This window comes from Dipodomys spectabilis, unplaced genomic scaffold (assembly GCF_019054845.1).
Source record: "Dipodomys spectabilis isolate Male_0828 unplaced genomic scaffold, ASM1905484v1 ptg001941l, whole genome shotgun sequence".
NCBI classification, from domain to species: domain Eukaryota; kingdom Metazoa; phylum Chordata; class Mammalia; order Rodentia; family Heteromyidae; genus Dipodomys; species Dipodomys spectabilis.
In genome coordinates, this window is record NW_024872618.1 from 1 (window position 1) to 11009 (window position 11009).

Genomic DNA, 11009 nt, shown 5'->3' on the forward strand with positions numbered 1-11009 from the left:
GAATCCTGTTTGATCGTGGTGTATGATTTTTTGGATGAATTGTTGAAGTCGATTGGCCAAAATTTTGTTGAGAAGTTTTGCATCAAAGTTAATCAAAGAAATGGATCTATAGTTCTCTTTCCTTGATAAGTCCCTTCCTGGTTTTGGGATGTGTGTTATGATGGCCTCATAGAATGAGTTCAGTAGTGAACTTTCTTTTTCAGTTTCATTGAAAAGTTGGAGGAGTATTGTTGTTATGTCTGCTTTGAAGGCTTAATAGAATTCCGCTGTAAAACCATTTGGTCCTGGGCTCTTCTTAGATTGGAGGTCTCTTATTGCTGTTTCTATTTCAGTGCTTGATATAGGCCGTTTAAGATAGTTTGACTCATCTTGGCTTAGTTTCGGCATGTCAGTATTTTCTAGAATAAGGTCCATTTCTGCCAAGTTCTCAAACTTATTAGTATACAGGTTTTAGAAGCATTCCCTTATAATGTTCTGAATATTAGTTGTTTCTGTGATGATGTTTCCATTCTCATCTCTGAGTTTATTTGGGTGTGTTCTCTTCTTTTTCTGATAAGATTTGCTAAGGGTCTGTCAATTTTGTTAATTTTTTCGAAGAACCAACTCTTAGTTTTGTTGATTCTTTCTATAGATTTTTTTTGCATTCTAATTAATTTAATTCTGATTTAATTTTAATTATTTCTTTCTGTCTACTGGATTGGGGTTTATCTTGCTGCTTTTTTTCAAGGAGGTTCAGATGTCTCATTAAATTGTTGTTTTTAGATCTCTCCAATTTGTTGATGTAGGAGCTCAGAGCTATAAACTTGCCTCTGAATACTGTGTTTGCTGTGTCCCAGAGGAGCTAGTAATTGGTGTGTTCAGTTTTGTTAAATATCATGAACATTTGAATTTCCTTTCTAATGTCTTCCATGACCCACTCGTGATTCAGCAGTGTGTTGTTCAGGATCCATGTGTTACATTACTTTCTTTGGTTGCTTTTGGTGTTGAGTTCTAAATATATTCCCTTGTGGTCTGAGAGAATGCAAGGTATAACTTCAATGTTTCTGAATTTGGACGTTTGCTTTGTGGCCTAAAATGTGGTCTATTTTGGAAAATGTTCCATGTGCTGCTGAGAAAAATGTATTGTCTAATGCTGCTGGGTGAAATATTCAGTAGATGTGTGTTAAATCTAGTTGGTCTGTGCAGTTGTTTATATCTGCAGTTTCTCGGTTGAGTTTTTGTGAAGTTCATTTATCTAGTGGGGAAAGTTGTGTGTTAAAGTCCCCAACAATTAATGTTTATGGATCTATGTGGGATTTGAGGGAAAGTAGAGTTTCTTGGACGAATTAGGGTGCTCTGCTGTTTGGCAAATAGATATTTAGAATTGTAATATCCTCCTGAAGGAGTGATCCCTTAATTAGTATGTACCGACCTTTTCACTAATTTTAATTAAAAGTCTATTTTATCTGATATTAGGATTGCAACTCCATCCTGTTTATGGGAGCCGTTTGCTTGGTAGATTTTGTTTAAGCCTTTAAAATTGAAAATGTGTTTGTTTTTGTGGGCAAGATGTGACTCCTGAAAGCCAGCAGATAAAAGGATCTTGCTTTTTAATCCAAGTAGACAGACTGTCGCTTAATTGGTGAGTTAAGTCTGTTACTGTTGAGAGATAGAACTGAGAGGTATTTGGGAGTTCCTGCCATTTTATCCAACTACTTCAGGGCTGTGGCAACTGTGTTCTTCCTATGGTTCTTGGATTCTCAGTTTGGGTGATATTTCTTGCCCTTTATTGTGGTCTTGTTGGTTTTCTCTGTGTAGGACATCTTTAAGATTCTTTTGTAGGGCTGGTTTGGTGGAGATACATTGTTTCAATTTTTCTTTGCTATGGAAGGGTTTTATTTGACCTCCGATTATTAAGGAGAGTATAGCTGGGTAAAGTATTCTTGGTTGATAGTTGTTTGTCTTTAGGGCATAGATTACATCATTCTAGGCTCTTCTTGCTTTGATTGTTTCTGCTGAGAAATCTGAGGTGATTCTAGTTGGTTTCCTTTTATAGGTGTGTGATCTTTTCCTTGTTCTGAATTGATCCTGTGAGTATTATAATGTGACAATGGAATATCCTCTTCTGATCTAGTCTATTGGGAGTTCTAAAAGCTTCTTGTATCTGAATAGACCTATCTTTTTGCATGTTTGGGAAGTTCTCTGCTAGGATCCTGTTAAACAAATTTCCTAGACCATTGACTTCTGGCTCTAGGTGCTCCTCTACACCCATTATCCTCAGATTAGGCCTTCTAGTGGGGTCTTCCGAGGCTTGAATGTTGAATAGATCTATCATATTTCTTGGATTTGTCTTTGATGGTTGTATATTCTTTCTCTATAATATCTAGGCTGTCTTCAATCCTCAGGATTCAATCTTCTGCATGGCCTGTCCTACTATCGAGACTTTCTACTTTTTTTTTTCTTTTCCTTCTAGTTGGTCGGCTTTTATGGCTTCTAATTCTTTGTTGGATCTTTGTTTTAGATCTTGTATGAAATTCTTTACTTCCTTAATTTAGTGTCAAGTGTTTATTCTCAAATCACTTGGTTGATTAGTTATGGTTTCCTTGGACTCCCATTACTTCTGTTGGGATCCATTCAGCATTCCCTTTGTGGACTCCCTGACTTCTTTCAGCTCTCTGTTTATGGATTCCATGAATGCCTCTAGTGAACTTTGTCTATGCTCATTCCGCTCTTGAAATTCCTGTATTACTCTTTGATCAGCTTCCTCACGTTCATGCAATTCCTGTAGTTCTCTTTGACTAATCTCAGCCTACTCACACAATTCCTTTATTTCTCTTTGAGTGTTCACAAGCTGCTCATGCAATTCTTTTATCTATCTTTGAGTAGCTTCTTCACACCTATGAGCTTCCTGTTTTGACATTTGTTTGCCTCCTCTCTCTATATATCATGCTCACACAGAGTCCTTTGAAGGTTTTCAATCTTTTTATTTACCATGTTTACCATTAGTGTTTTTAGAGCTTTTTGGAAGCTCTCCTCTGGATTATTCATTATCTGTTCTGTCCACTGATTATCATGAGTGGGAGTTGAGATACCCGGACTTGGCATTTTTCTTGTGTTTTTCCGGCTTATTCTGCCCATTTGGCATGAGAGTAACACCAATTTTGTGCTAGAAAACTATCTTAAGGGAAGCATCAACAAAGTCTGTAGTTGCACAGTCAAAAGCCTGCAGATCCTCCTGAAGGAGAGATCCCTTGATTAGTATGTAGCGACTTTCTTTATCTCTTCTCACAAATTTTAATTTGAAGTCTATTTTATCTGATATTAGGATTGCAACTCCCGTCTGTTTATGGGAGCCGTTTGCTTGGTAGATTTTGTTCCAGCCTATAACATTGAAAATGTGTTTGTTTTTACGGGCAAGGTGTGACTCCTGAAGGCAGCAAATATTTTGCCCATGTAATTGTAACCGCTCTGTACAGTATTTTCACAATAAAAATAAATAAATAAATGTTACAAAAGCCTGCAGATATAATCTAGTTCAACAGATACATTTTCAACATCAACCAACTATGTATTAATAGGCTATGAACCGCAAAGAGGAATTTGGCAAACCAGAAATTATTAGGTTTAGTGAGAGATGTGGGTATAAATAGGAATAGAGGGATGTGGAAAGATAGAGGGAGAGCTAACTTAGTCCTAATCTCAAAGCAGGAAATAGATTCGATAGAATGATAGTAGACAACGGGGGAAAAAAGAAAGAGAAAAAAAGACAAGGAAAAATAGTAAAATAAAAATTAAAAAGTGAAACACTTAAAATTATGCAGATTAAGAACTTAATATTCCGAGAAGGATGGGAATATGATAAGAGAAGGGGAGGGATAGAAAGGAGACGTCAAAAAATAAAAATGCTTAAAATTTTATATAGGTATATAGAGGTAGTACAGCTATTAAAGAAGTTAAGTCTAAGAGGTTTTGAATTCAGTAATAAATTTCTGGATTAAGTGTGTATACAATCGGCGATAAGGTCTAATAATCGACGACAGGTATATCTGAGAATGAGCAGAAATGCGACTAAATCATGCAAAGAAGAACGAAAGAGAAAAAAAAGTGAAAAGAATGAGAAAGAAAGGAAAAAAGGATCTAAAGGTCAGTAGTGGTAAACAAAAATGGAAAAAAAGCACACACACACACACACACACACACACACACACACACGTATACCTGTAAAATAAAAATTATGAGGAAGAAAAAAGTTAATAGAAAACAATTTTTTAAAGTTAAAAATTAAAAATGTTAAAACAATTTTAATAAAAGATGACAAAAAAAGTTCGTTGCTTTTTGGGGATGAGAAGGGATGATCCTGTATCTCCCTTGTGTCCATAACCAGTCTCTTGTTGGAATCTCTGGTCTGCTTGTGGTATTTGATTTTCCTGCAGCTTGGTTGTTTTCTTAAGTCAGTTTGTTTGAGCAGGCAGAAAAATGCTTTGATTTACCCAGGATTTTGTCATCCTCCTCCCAGGCTAGTTCAATGGGAGGGAGATCTGCTTTGAGTATCACAAAAGATGGCTGTTTCTTCTAGTTTGGAGATGCTGTGATGGGGCTAGGTTCTGGGTAGAGTTGAGGCCTTTCAGCAAACAGTAGCTTTTCCCTGAGGCCTAGCTTCTGAGGCAGTCACAGAGCCTAGCCAGCAGCCATTCTCAGGGTTTATTGTTACTGAATTTCAATTGATTGTCTAGGGAGGATCAGCCTCTGGCTCTGTTTACCCAATGAAGAAAGCCACTCCTGGGGCTGGTGTAGGCCCGGGATGCGTGAATTTTCCCTGAGTGGAGCTGAGCCTGGCAGGTCAGGTTAGGTTCCTATGACCTGTTAAATGACTGTTTGTTTTCATCCAAGGACTGAGTTAGAGCTAGCTGCTCAGCCAGGCCTTTGCCAGTATCAAAGATGGAGATCTCCGGTAGTGGGCAGGGAGGGGTGGCCTTCCCTTCTCTGCTCCCTGAGAAGGAGTGAGGAAGTCAGGCTCCTACTCACACAGGAGTCTGGTTCCTGGGTGATCTCTGATCTGCGATATGAAGGATGAAGATGTCTGCTCCTTGTCAGTTCTTGCTGGTATTGAGTAGAATCCTCTCACCTGCTGCATGTGGTGCCTTTATCCTAGACACTCTGTGTTTCAGGTATGGTGGTTATGGCCGCCACCGCCCCCGCCATAGCTGCAACCATGGCTGCTGGCAAGTGCTCAGATTTGTCTACTTGCCTGGATTTTCCCACTCTGGCCTAACTCTCTGTACTGTGATGGCACATTTGGTGTGATTCTTTGGCTTAGTTAAGCTTCCAGCTTCTCCTTCGCTATCTTCCTGGAACCATAAATTTAAATTTTAAATGATAAATTCTTTTAAAATTGTTTCACTCGTGCACAGGTATGGATAGATAAGTGATGTGGGCAGAATCAGAATTATTCAGAAGGTTGTAAATAGATGCTTACCTAGTTTTCTCTCGGCTGGATCATAGAATACAGTCTGTCCTAATTGAAAAAGTTAGCCTTCCGAGGTTTTTGCATATAAAAACTCCATCAACATTTTATTAGAGGATTATTCAAGATTAGCTATATGTTGATTAATAATGACTGATCATGACAGAAATTTGAGAGAAAACCATCTACACTTCAGTGAGGTTCTGATTTGTGCTTCACAAACTGTTATGAAAGCTCTACATGAGAAATCTAGCAGCTGCATTTCTAAAAAGACCTTGGGTTGTTACACTTTCTGATATTATCTCAATTCAAGTACTTCTCCTTGGAGTTCCATACTATTCAATGATGCTGTATTAGCTCCTTGTTACAATTTTCAGACTGGTCTTTTTGATGAAATTTGTGCTTTTCAAAATTGCTCTCCAAATTCCATCCACAAACTGCATATAAAATTTATCTGAAAAAATTTGTATCTGTTTATATTATATATACTTTTAGTTTTCATTACAAATATGGAATGTAGTAAAAATTCTCATAACAATTATACTGCGCCAGATTGTGGGCAGATTCTGATGTAAATAATATACTGTGTTCATGTAGAGATTTTGAGTATCCAAAGTAATAAGCCTGTGGTCCTAAAACCAATACCTTACTTATATTGAGTGACAAATACAACTTCATATAAGTACTGAAGTTTTCCTTGTATCTTTTTAACATATATTTTTATTATAAATACTGTACAGAGGGGTTACATTTACATAAGTAAGGTAATGAGTACATTTCTTATTGAGCATTGTTACCCCCTCCTTTGTTTTTCCCCTACCATCCCTTCCCTTCACACCTCTCCACCTCCCCCTTCACCCATCCTCTGTTAGAATGTCTTGTATATTTCATTGTTACAATGGGTCAACCAGTATCCTTTCCTTATATCTTAAATGAAGAAATGCTGGCTTGATTTATGCTGATTCTACTTGTGTAGACACATCTAAAATCACTGCCCAAGTCCAAGAGCACATAAATGAAATGCCATCATTTTTTTGTCAGTTGGTATTTGTGTTCTACACATTTATTGATAGGTTACAAATTATTCTCAAACTTTAAAACATTAAAAATACTTTCTTTTTTTCTTATTTTCTTCGGCAGGAAATCAGCAAGACCTCAGTCAGCATTTCTCACCTAGGAATTTTCACATGGGTTAGTTAAATGTATATGTAGAGTCCAGTTTTCTGAGGACTCACTCATCTGCCTAGGAATTCATGCTGGTTGTTGGAAAAAGAGCTCAAGTAAGGATGCCATTTAAAGCCTTATAACTTTACTCTTTACCAGGGTATTCTCCTGCTATTTTGGTTGTTGAGAATGTCTACAAGAGTAAGCATTCCGTGAGGAGCAGGGAGACACCATATGACTTATACTTACTGAGGTTTCCAAGTGACTTGCTATCACTTGTACTGCATTTTGAAAGTCAAATCTCTCTAAAACTACCAGTTTTAAGAGATAAGAAGAGTGGAAAATGAACTCTTAGGGACAAATACATCTTCAACATATATTGTTCCAATTATTCCTTTTAAGGCATATTCAACAACTGGTGAAACTTGTGTTGGCTGTAATTATGTGTCTTTCTCCATGAGTGCATGTATACATGAGAATATGTATGCGTGTGAATAGTAACATACATGTGTACATTATGGCTTATATCATCATTTATTCCTTGCTAACAAATAAAGTAAGGAATCACTAAAGTTTTAACAGAAACTGTGTAGTTAAAGTCGTAACTCTTCACTCTGCTCCTTTACACAAAGACTTTGCAACTTCTCATTAATAAAGTTTCCATAAACTCTGAAATGTACATACTTAGTACTTAATGTCTGCTATCATAAATCTTAAATACTTTACAGAAAAGTTTTATACCTGCCAAACAGTCCTATTTTTGGCATATATAAGCAAAATCCCAAAATTAAGCATATTTAAAACATTAAAACTTTTAACAAACCTTAACACTTGCTGCAATGTTCATTTTGACAGGTGCCTTGTATAGAATAATTGAATTTCTCCTCCTACACATCTCTTGAACTACAAATATCTGGAATTACTTTGTTTTTGGCATGTCTATCTTGATTTTATTCTTAAATGTGTGCTTATGTAAGAAATACATGATTCTATAATTTCACAACAATTCTTTTGAACTTACTTTTTGTTGATTGCCTAGCTTAATAAAATCAATTAAAAATTATACTTTATATATAAAAACTGTTCTGTGCTCAATTTAGCATCACATACACTAACATTGGAACGATACAAAGAAGATTAGCATGCACCCTGTGCAAGGATGACATGCAAAGTCTTGGAGCGTTCCATATTTTTACAGCAACAGATGCTGAAACGTATGTGGCCACAAGGGAAACGTACTGCATTCTTGGTGGGAGTGTAAACTTGTTCAACTACTTTGGAAAGCAGTATGGAGGTGCCTCAGAAGACTCCACATAAAACTCCCCTATAACACAGTAATCCTACTTTTGGGGATTTATCCAAATGATCATAAAAAAGACCATACTAAAACTACCAGCACAACTATGGTTATTGCAACATTATTTACGATAGCTAAGATATGGAACCAAAACAGATGCCCCCGTTAGATGAATGGATCAAGAAAATGTGTTATATATACACAATGGAATTCTTTGCCTCCATCAGAAAGAATGGCATCGCCCAATTTGTTAGGAAATGGAAAGACTTGGAAAAAAATTTATTGACTGAAGTAAGCCAAGTCCAAAGAAATATAGGTCCCATGATTTCCCTTATTTTCAATAACGAATGTATGTCTGGGATAAGCAGAAAAGTTCAAAAGACATGTGCATATAACCAGATAAGATGATGTTAAAGAAATTGAACCCCAAGATAGGGACACAAGTGGTTTTTTGATTCTGGCTATTGTTTCTAACGTACTTATAATGTGTGATGTCAATTTTTTTGTTTTTTGTATGTTTCTTCCCACACTATAACCCCTGTTTTCTCTGTATTTGAAGTTGGTACACTTACATCTTGTATGTATGCTTCTCTAATTTGGGGAGGGGAAGGGAAAAAATGCTCAAATAGCGATACAGGTTGACCCATTGTAACAATGAGATGCACAAGACATTATGTTGAAAAATGAACTTTACAATTTAGGCGGAGGAAGGAAAGGGGAGGGGAGTGTACTTGTGGAGGTGGGAGGGAAGGGATGGTAGGGGAAATATAAAGGAGGAGGTAACAATGCTTGTTAGGAAACTTACTAGTTTCCTTGTTCATGTAAATGTGACCCCTCTGCACAGTATTATTACCATAAAAAAACATATAAAAATGTTCTTAGATGGAAGAGTTTATTTCCTCTATTTTACCCATATAATATTGTTAACAAAGAAATTAATTCAGAACACTGATATGAAGGTAATTTGAATAAATGTGTGTGTGTGTGAGTGCGGCAGCGCACAAGCATACACGCACGTGCATGAGAACACCATGCATGTATATTGGAATGCTCAGAATTTAAATCAGGGCTTCAAGGCCTTGCTAGGCCTTTCCTATCTAGATTGGTGAGCTACGATATAAGCTACATCTCAATTCTTGGCTCTTTGCTAGTTCATTAAACATTTTGAAAAATAATTTCATGAAGTTTTTTTTTTGGCCCTGATTGGCTCCCAAGTGTTATCCACAGATCTCAATCTCCTGAGCAAATATTCAGAGTAGATAATAGGTGTGACCAGCCAGCACAAGGCTTTTAGAACAATTTTAAAAGTAAAAGAAAATTTACTTCATGGGGGCCTGTTTAATCATCACCGAATTTGAAAGCCTTTTGAGTGATTATATGTCAATTTAATTCGTTTGGAGATTGTTAAAAGATAGTAAGTGATGATATTTAAAAATTTTAGTACTTTTTAAAAAAGAAACTGGAACTGTGGGACAGAAGAAATTTGGCTGTCTTCAGACCTCAATTTGTAAGCTCAGCTCTGTGCATGATAACCTAATGTCACCAACACAGTCTGTGTTGAAGACAAAATGTGACAGAAAACAATCACCATGGGAAATATTTGCTATGCTATTATTTCTTGGACAATATGAATATTGAATTGAGAGTATAAGAGAATGGAGAGATTTTACCCACCTTTTTGGTATTGCTGAAAGACTTTTGGAAACTTTGACTCATTTCCTTCCTCACTGTGTGTATCTTTGGGCCATGCACTTACAGTTTTTTACTACAATTTTTCCCAACACTACAATGGTAATAACATTAGCATTATACCAAATGTTATCTTAAGAAGTAAGAGAATAAAACTTGTGAAACACTTAACATAAACCTATGAATGACCTTTGAGTTTAGCCAGCATTCTTTTTTAAATACTAATTAGAATATGATAAGTAGTACAGAAACCATTACATGTAGTGTTAGCAACCAGAAGTAATATCTATTGACCATGCTCAGCTTCCAAGGAAGCCAGGTGGATAACTTCTCATGCTGTAAATCAAACTGGTTATCTTATGTCGTGATAGTGTAAAAATATCAGAGACAGAACAATGAAGGAATGTTGTAGACTGAGGTGAAATCCATATAAAAATATGCAAACTTGATAAAACATAAAAGTATCTGAGCAGTATATTGTGTTTTACATCATTTAAGTTACATAGCAAAGATAAGGAAGACCTAGAAGAATAAAATGTCTTTTTGATATTTTATCATAGGTCCTTAGAAGGATGAACACTTTCCTCATTCTTGTAGAGGCATCATCAGATGAGGGGAACTGTATTTTTTGTTTGCTTCCTTCCATTTATTCTTCAGTTTGAAATCTGTACTACATGAGACTGAAAGAAAGCAAGTGAAATTAGCCGTACAGGCTTTGGAAAGAACAATCAAAGTAAAATAAATAAAATATATATAGCCTTGTAAAAGGTCTAACTAAATTGAGTTACATAGTCTCAAGCGTTTACAGAAAATGATTTAAGCAATATCATGTTATTAAAAATTTTTAAATTTTAGGAGCTGCTTAATTTTTTTCCTTTCTACTACCTTGAATTAATTATTGATTTTCTATAGAGAGATTAAAGATGAGATTAACAAGAAACTTGATTAAAAATGGACAAAAGTTCTGAATAGACATGTTTTCCAAAAAGCCCTGAAAATTGCCTGTGGATTTACAAATTTGTATTTAATACAACTTCTGTGCTAGCTTAATGCTTTGTGAGCAGAAGTCATTAGAGAAATGCAATTCAAAATTACTTTGATACTACTTCTTAACTATTATAACTCATAAAAAATATCCAAGGAACCAGGTGTGGAGGTAAAGGCTGGTAATTCCAAGTGATTGGAGGTTGGAGTAAAAGGATTTGAGTTTAAGGCCAGTCTTGGGTACTGCACACAGTAAAAACCTGCCCTTTAAAAAAACTCAAAATGTAATAATGTTGGCTGGCGACAGTGTGGAGAAAAGGAAATTTTCGACACTCTTGGTCAAAATACAGGTTAGTGTTCTCGTTGTAGAAAGTAGTATGCAGTTTTCTAAAGAAATCCAAAGTTGAAATATGATCTGTCCCACCAATCGTG

At 36.0% G+C, this 11009-nt stretch overlaps 1 non-coding gene across 1 annotated transcript; it reads left to right on the forward strand.

Annotated features, from left to right (window-relative positions):
* Positions 1-7694: 7694 nt before the first annotated feature.
* On the forward strand, positions 7695-7801 carry LOC122103151. The gene has a single exon (XR_006146711.1). It is a non-coding gene; the product is annotated as a U6 spliceosomal RNA (small nuclear RNA).
* Positions 7802-11009: the final 3208 nt, after the last annotated feature.